Source organism: Cebus imitator, unplaced genomic scaffold (genome assembly GCF_001604975.1).
Source record: "Cebus imitator isolate Cc_AM_T3 unplaced genomic scaffold, Cebus_imitator-1.0 Scaffold617, whole genome shotgun sequence".
In the NCBI taxonomy this organism is placed as follows: domain Eukaryota; kingdom Metazoa; phylum Chordata; class Mammalia; order Primates; family Cebidae; genus Cebus; species Cebus imitator.
In genome coordinates this window covers 601,464-609,809 of record NW_016107932.1, presented here as the reverse complement: position 1 = coordinate 609,809, position 8,346 = coordinate 601,464, and the positions used below count along the sequence as shown (strand labels likewise).

The window sequence follows — 8,346 nt, the reverse complement described above, 5'->3', positions numbered from 1 at the left end:
GCAGGATGTGCCCTTACCTGATGTAACAGGGGCCCGTGGTCACCGCGTCTGCCTGACTCTGTTCACAGAGCATAATAGCATTGCAAGGAAATTCAATAAAACTCTCTGTGAGTCAGGTGTGACTTGAGAGCCATCGTTTACAGGTCAATGTCAGTGAGTCCTCAGCCAGGAAGGGCCATGATTGCTACATTCCCTAGTTCCTGCAGAATTATCATTCCCATTTGGAAGAGTTTGCCGAAAGCTCCAAAGCAGATCTGCAAAGGGTCTGGTTCTCTCTGGCAATATCTTGCAGGAAATAAAAGGCGCTCTCTCATTTTGACCCAGTTCCACTTTTAGAAATTTAACGTAAGCAAGGAATTCTGAGATGTGGCCAAAGCTGTGTGTACAAGGATAATCATCACAGTGTTATTGAAGGTGGCAAAAATTTCCAAGCAGTCTTATGTCCAGCAATAGTGGATTGGATAAATAATTGTCTCGGGGGAGGTTCTACTGGGCTTTACTTAACAGCAGCTAAAATAATAGGTGTGTGTTTGAGACCTGGCTTAGCTGCGTGCTAGCTTTGGCACCTTGGGCCAGTTACCCACATATCTGGCTGGGCCTTTACATCCTCATCTACAAAATGGGCATTACAACATTATCTCACGGGTGTGCTGGAAGGATGAAAAGAGGCAATAGAAGCCAAACCCCTAGGCGGCGCTTGATACACCGTAAGCGCTTAACTACTAGTATCACAATTGTGACTACAGGTTGTAAAAGTGTATGTGTAGAGAGTATTATGTAACCGTTACAAATTACACTGTTTAAGGAATATTTAATGGCAGGAAAAATGCTCATAATATCTTATTAAGTAAAGGAAATAGAGGATAAAACTGGCCACAAAATATAGCTCAATTTTATTAAAGTAGACATTTTATAGACAGAAGAAGACTGGAGGAAACTTCACTAAAACATTGGTAATGATCATTGTATCTGATAGGGAGGATGCAGATGGCTTTAGTTCTGGGTTGTTTTGTTTTGTTTTGTTTTCAGTGGAAAATAACTTTTATCAAGTCCCCACCAGCTGCAAATCTGTTCCTGGCATTAAGCTCCTTCTTCCTTTGCAATTCGGTCTTTCTTGAGTGGTCCCATGAATGCTTTCTTCTCCTCCATGGTCTGGAAGCAGCCATGGCCAAACTTGGAGGTGGTGTCAATGAACTTAAGGTCAATCTTATCCAGAGCCCGCCGCTTGGTCTGCACCAGCAAGGACTTGCGGAGGGTGAACACCCGCTTCTTGGTTCCCACAACACAGCTTTTCAGCATGACAAAGTCATTGGTCATTTCACCATAGTGGACAAAGCCACCCAGAGGGTTGATGCTCTTGTCAGACAGGTCATAGTCGGTGGAGGCATTGTTCTTGATCAGCTTGCCGTCCTTGATAAGGTAGCCCTGGCCGATCTTATAGATCTTCTTGTTGATCTCAGTGCGGTGATGGTATCCTTCCTGCCCAGCACGTGCCACAGAGAAGGCCACACGGGCAGGATGCCACGCCCCAATACAGGCCACCTTGCACAGGCCTCGGTGGGTCTTGCGGGGCAGCTTCTTGGTGTGCCCACGACTGGTGACCCCTTTGTAGCCTTTGCCCTTGGTCACCCCGATGACGTCAATCATCTCGTCCTGCCCAAACACTTGGTTCACAGGTACCTGCTGCTCCAGCCTCTCACGGGCCCAGTCCAGCTTCTCAGACACGGTGCCTCCATTCACCTGGATCTCCATCAGGTGGGCCTTTTTCTGGTGCAGAGGAAGCAGGCGCATCTAGGTGTGGACAATGACGCGGATGACTTGGCAGTATTTCTTCATGCTGCTAAAGTCCTTCTCCAGCTGCTTCTTGCCATCCTCATCCTGCCATTTCTTGCAGTACTTGGTGAAGGCCTTCTTAGATTTATGCCAGTTCTTATAGAAACGCCTTTTGCACTCATCACTGATGTGCTCGGCGAAGACAGTCTTGAAGATCTGGAGGCCTCGAGGGGTTTCCACGTAGCCCGCAATGCCCACAACCACCATGGGTGGCATCTCCACAATGGTCACAGCCTCCACCACCTTCTTGTTCACATTAGATCCTGGCCTATCGACCTCTCACACGATATGAGTCATGCCAGCCTTGTATCCCAGGAAGGCTGTGAGGTGGACCGGCTTGGAAGGGTCATCCTTGGGGAAGCTCTTCACCTTCCCACGATGCCTGCTGCTGCACTTCCAAGGCAAGAAGCCAAGGGACCCATGTCTGGGAGCGGAGAACTTCCTGTGACATTACGCCGTCAAATCCAGCCAGTAGAGCTGTTTTTGTTGTTTTTTTTTTTTTTGAGATGGAGTCTTGCTCTGTCGCCAGGCTGGAGTGCAGTGGCGCGATCTCAGCTCACTGCAACCTCCGCCTCCTGGGTTCAAGCGATTCCCCTGCCTCAGCCTCCTGAGTAGCTAGGACTATAGGGACTCACCACCACGCCCGGCTAATTTTTCGTATTTTGGTAGAGATGGGGTTCCACTAGCTTGACCAGGACGGTCTCAATCTCCTGACCTCGTGATCCACCCGCGTTGGCCTTCCAAAATGCTGAGATTACAGGCGTAAGCCACCACGCCTGGCCCAGTTCTGTTTTTCATGTTTTCCTCTATTTTCGAAATTATCAACCTGCATCATGTATTACCTTGTGTAAGTTCCTCTTAAACAAAATGTATTACTTTATTTTAATAGAAATGAATATAAAGAAAAGAGCAAAAAGAAACCGATTATCTTACCACTCAGAAATGCCTGTTGGGTTTTTTTTAAGTAACATATGAACACGGCTAGAAAATTCACAAAGTACACAATTAGCAGCAGAACTTTCCACTTACTTAATCCTCCAAAGGTAAAAACTATTCATTATTTCCTTCAAGATGTAAAAAGCAAAAACAAAAAACTTACACCAGCATCTCTCCATGCAAACAGACCCATCTCATTCTTTTGATTTTTATCAAATTTGGTTTACATCCTCTTCTAGAAAGACCGTTGCTTTGAAATCCCGTTAGTGGGTCAGGAGCAGTGGCTCATGCCTGTGATCCCAGCACTTTGGGAGGCTGAGACAGGTGGATCACCTGAGGTCGGGAGTTCGAGACTAGCCTGACCAACAATGGTGAAACCCCATCTCTACTATAGCCAGGCGTGGTGGTGTATGCCTTGTAATCCCAGCTACTTGGGAGGCTGAGATAGGAGAATGGCTTGAACCCAGGAGGTGAAGGTTGCAGTGAACCGAGATTGTGCCACTGCACTCCAGCCCGAGCCACAAGAGCAAAACTCCGTCAAAGAAAAAGAAAGGCAGAGAGAGAAAGAGAGAGAGGGAAAGAGAGACAGAGAAAGAAAGAGAAAGAGAGAACAAGAGAGAAAGAAAGAAAAAGAAGAAAGAAAGAAAGAAAGAAAGAAAGAAAGAAAGAAAGAAAGAAAGAAAGAAAGAAAGAAAGAAAGAAAGAAAGAAAGAAAGAAAGACAAGACAGAAAGAAAGAGGAAGGAAGGAAGGAATGAAGGAAGGAAAAGAAAGAGAAAGAGAGAGAAGGAGAGAGAAGGAGAGAAAGAAAGAGGGAATTAGCAATCACCCCAATCCATGTCACCACCCCCTCCTTCCTCTTCCGGCTCAGCCGTAATTATCAGTCCGTAAACGTCTTTCTTTGCATTTACTTATATAACTACATCCTCAGACTCAGCATATGGCATTGTGGGATTTTCTTTTTGTATAAATGGTTTTACAATGTACGCATGAGTTAAACTATGGCATCGTTTCCTCTAGTATGAGAAACTCTAGTGTATCATCATATATTTAGCATTTCTCTAGTATATCATAGTATATTCAGCATTTTCCTGATGAACGGATATTTTCCCCTGTTTCATTTTTTATTATTCGTATAGCAAGAATGAAATAGTAATGATTTTTGTTTCCTCTTCACTGAACCTAAAATATATATACAAATTTTAAATGGGATGTCGGAGGCTAAGAAACCAAAGCTTGTGTGGTTCATGAACTGTCTTGGGGTTTTCATGGTGTTCATTCCACTCTGGCCCTTTTGAATGAACTTGGCCTGTGCAATCTCACCCACACCCAACCCCAGAAATCAGCAGTCCGTTTCAGCAGCTCCCCTAGGCTGCCTCCAGTTTCACCTCCTCTGCCACTGTGAGCTTTCCCCCCTCCACACATCCTTTCTTCCCTGAACTCCACATAGCTCCAAAACTCAGCTCCCACTTCTCTTCCAAGCCAGGAGGTAGCTGATCCAGCATTGGGCATGCTATTGCAGCTACTCATTGAGAAACAAGAAGAAAAGGGGGCCAGGAAGAAAGACCTTTGGCCTATTTTTGTGCCTTAACAATAGGGAAATCTATACTCTGAAGCTGAGTGCTTCTGTACCATTCCTTTAACTAACACAGTTTATATTTAAAGCGGGATGCTGCTGCAACATAAATCCAAAATGTGTGGCCTGGTTTAGAGGTCTTCCTTTTTAGCCATCGCAAATGTTTTGTCACTGCTCGAGGCTTTCCAGTCTCCAGAACCAGCCTCCATGTGCCCACTGCTCAACCAATTAGTGGTGAGTGACAAGTGACAAGAAAAATGATTTTGGAGGCTATAAAGATGAAGATCATGTTACGTGGTAACAAAACATGTGGAGGCAAAGAAATAAATTAGATGAGAACATTCTTGTTTAGAAAACAACTTTGACCATGGTTACGGCTCATGGAACTGACTGGAAGCGTATAGACCAGAAGCCTAGTAAGATCTTGAGGGAATAGTATTGCCAAGAAACCATGAGCCAAGACTTTGTTTAAGCCTGAAACCAGTGGTTCTCAACTGGAAGTGCCTTTGCCCTCCAAGGGACATTTGGCAATGTCTGGTGACATTTTTTGGTGTCATAAGTGGTATAGAAATGCCTCTACTCATGGTATCTAGTAAGTAGAGGCTGTTGGTGGGAGAGGATTGGATCAGGGTAGATTTTTCCCTTGCTATTCTCCTGATAGTGAGTGAGGGAGTTCTCACAACAGCTGATGGTTCTGAAGTGTGGCACTTGCCCCTTGATCTCTCTCTCCTGCTACCATGCTTTCTCTTTGCCTTCTGCCATGATTATGTTTCCTAAGGCCTCCTCAGCCATGGACAATCGTAAGCCAGTTAAACCTCTTTTCTTTATAAATTTTTTTAAAATTAAGTAGAGGTCCTGAATGTTGCTAAACATCCTATAACACATAGGACAGACTCCCCACAACAAAATATTATCTGGGTAAAAATATTCATAGTCCTGAGGTTGGAAAATCCTGCTTGAAACCAGTCTCAGGACCCCCAAATTACAAAAGCTTTACAACTCTGACAGCACAAGGGCCAAGAAGAACAGCGGACTTCAGAAAGCAGTAAATAAGGAAGTTCAATTTCTGTCTAATCAACATAATTCCGTGACTGGGCAGCTGACTTCACCATTCCCATTAGGCAGGAGTGTACAATTGCTATGGGCCAGTGATGGCCATGTGACTCCATGTCTGCCCGTTTCTGAATGGGAGTGCTTGTTGCCTTGTGCCATCTATATTCCATCATAGCATATGGGGGACATGCACGATGGTGGCAGATAACTTGTTTTTTTAGATCACAGGTCAGTGAACATGAAATACTGCATCTGGACTTGGAGATAATATTACGTATCGCCCAGATATTCAGACATTGGGCTAAACTGGGATTTGAGTTTCTCTCTTAAGGAAAAGGGTCAGTGTGATCTATGAATGAGAAGAAGGGGGTGAAAGGGATTTATTGATCAGAAGGGCAGACTGCAGCAGAGATTCCCATGCCCTGGCCTAGACTGCATTTCCCAGTCTCCCTTGTGTTCTGTGTGGCTGTGGCCTGACTTCTGACCTACAGAATGGAAGTACATGTCACGCTCACCTCTGCCTGGCCTGGTCCATAAAAACCTTTTGCCAAGCCCTCTCCTCCACCCCTCCTACCAAGTTGATGCAGAGAAACACAGAGGACTTGGAAGCCAAGCGAGGAAGAGGACAGAGCCACAACAGGGAAGAAACCTGGGTCCCTGAAACACTGCCTGGAGGAGAATGGTGTGCTGAACAGAGATAGCTGTTTAGCTTCCATGAGAGCAGGAAATAAACTTCTCTTGTACTTATCACTGCTAGTGAAGGTGTATCTGTTACAGTGACTAGCATTACCTTAACTAATACACCAACAGAAAGGACTATAGTCTGGTACCTGAAGTCTGGTACCCAGTTCGAATTTTTTAGTGTGGCCAACTTCATTTTATTCCACAAATTTTGTACAGTCAGCACATAGATTAACACTCGGTTGCTTGTTCAACAACTGTCTCCTTCATTACACTAGAAACTCCATCAGCGAATGTGTCTCTTGTTCCCTGCTGTCTCCCTTGAACCTAACAGAGACCTGCTACACACCAGCTAATCAACAAATATGTTTTGACTGCACAAATAAAGTATTCTTTATGCTCTCTCTTTCTCTCCTTTTTTTTTTTTTTTTTTTTTTTGTTTGTTTGAGACAGTCTCCTCTATCAACCAGGCTGGAGTGCAGTGGTGCAACCTCCCAGGGTCAAGCAAGCCTCCTGCCTCCGTGCTCCACCACCTCCACCAAGTAGCTGGCACTACAGGCAGGCACCACCAGGCCTGGCTAATTTTTTGTATTTTTTCATATAGACAGGGTTTCACCATGTTGCTCAGGCTGGTCTTAAACTCCTGGGCACCAGTGATCTGCCCACCTTTGCCTCCCAAACTGCTGTGATTACAGGCGTGTGCCACCCTGCCTGGCCTCTTTCTGCTCTCTTCAACACTTTCTGAGGAAGCTTCTAAACCATTCATAACAGCATGAACTAGCATTAACTATGTTTATGCAGATACTGTACTAAGCACTTTACGTGGGTGATTGTATTTTAATCAACATTCAAAAAATGTTTGCTATGTGCCTAAAATACGCTATTGTCTATCCCAGGCTCTGGGGATTCACGAGACATATAAACAGATGGAAATCTCTGCCCTCAAGGAGCTTATATTCTGAAGGATTTGAATACTTGCAGCTCTTCCCTTGTACACATGAAAGGCTAGGTACCTTGTCTGACCACTCACATGGGGGATGGGGGGCCATGTCATCCCAGAGCCAAAGTATTAACAGCAAGAATGCACGGCGGGCAGCCCTGGCGCCTCTCCTGGGGAAGTGTGCATGAAGAGAATGGGGTGCTATCTGCGCTGCTCTTTACAATGCACCCGATGCCCACACAGGAGCGCCTTTGGAGGGACTATCCATCCACAGCCCCCAAGCTGGGGAAGATAACGCAGAAGATAAGGGAAGCAGAGAGTACTGGGCAGAGATGGCGAAAACTGCTTTGTGAGACTGTTGGGTACCGTGCCTGGCGTGTGTGGGATTCAGGTCCTCAAGATCCATCCGCTGACCTGCACCCCAGAATGAATGGTTAAGACTCACTATCCCACAGCCTGGGTGTAAGGGAGGGGCAGCTCCGGACTGGCACAGTTGCAGATGTTTTCAGGAAAGCACAGGAGGCCTGGCCATCAACACAGCCTCTTTTGTCAGGGGACAGCTCTCGAGTGTGGCCTCTTTAGAAAAAATATGGAGCTGCCTTGAAAAGGGGAGGGGTTTGCTGTATGAAAGTAGCCATGGGCCTTAGTCCCTTTGATGGCCTCCGCCTGCTCCAGGGCACCCTCATTCCTCTAGCCCAGGCCCACATCTGGTCCCTTGGTCCATGTCAGAGCTCTTGGCTGCCAAGGCTATGTGATCCCTGTTCACGCTCATGGGCGCGTGTTTCACATACCTTGCCCATCGCGGCCTGGATTCCCTACTTAGTCCCTCCAGTCAGCACCTGCAGCTCTAGATGACCGGCTCTCCCTGACACTCTACCTTCCCCATACACACATTCACACTCACAGGTGCACACACATCCCGACACTTCTCACCAACCCCTGGCTCTTTTCAGCACGCTCACCTCTGAGGGTCTTCATCTCACATTTGCCTTGAAACTGACATCGTAGAAACCCCAACCCAAACCCAGATCCTCAATGAGGGCTGCGTCTCATACACATAACCCCATTCTCTTGTTCCCAGAGCCAAGTTCATTCACAAGACAGGTCTGTTGATCACATGAGACCAATACCAATAGGGTTGAATTTTCACGTCTTTCAGATGCGAATGTATCACCAGCCTACCTTGCAAGGCAAATCTATTCGGGTATCAGAATGTTAACTCACATTATCCCAAACCAGACCAGTACGTAACACAGGACATCAGCTCTGCTGGAAGGATTTCCCCGTCTGCAGCAATAACAATATGTTTTCTTTTTTTTTTTTTTTTT

At 46.0% G+C, this 8,346-nt stretch overlaps 1 pseudogene across 1 annotated transcript; it reads right to left on the bottom strand.

The window, feature by feature from the left end:
• Positions 1-1,022: 1,022 nt before the first annotated feature.
• On the bottom strand, positions 1,023-7,790 carry LOC108295071 (annotated as a pseudogene). Its single transcript, XR_001821261.2, has 3 exons — positions 7,724-7,790; positions 7,240-7,300; positions 1,023-2,275 (listed from the first exon to the last, which is right to left on the bottom strand). The product of XR_001821261.2 is annotated as a 60S ribosomal protein L3-like (transcript).
• Positions 7,791-8,346: the final 556 nt, after the last annotated feature.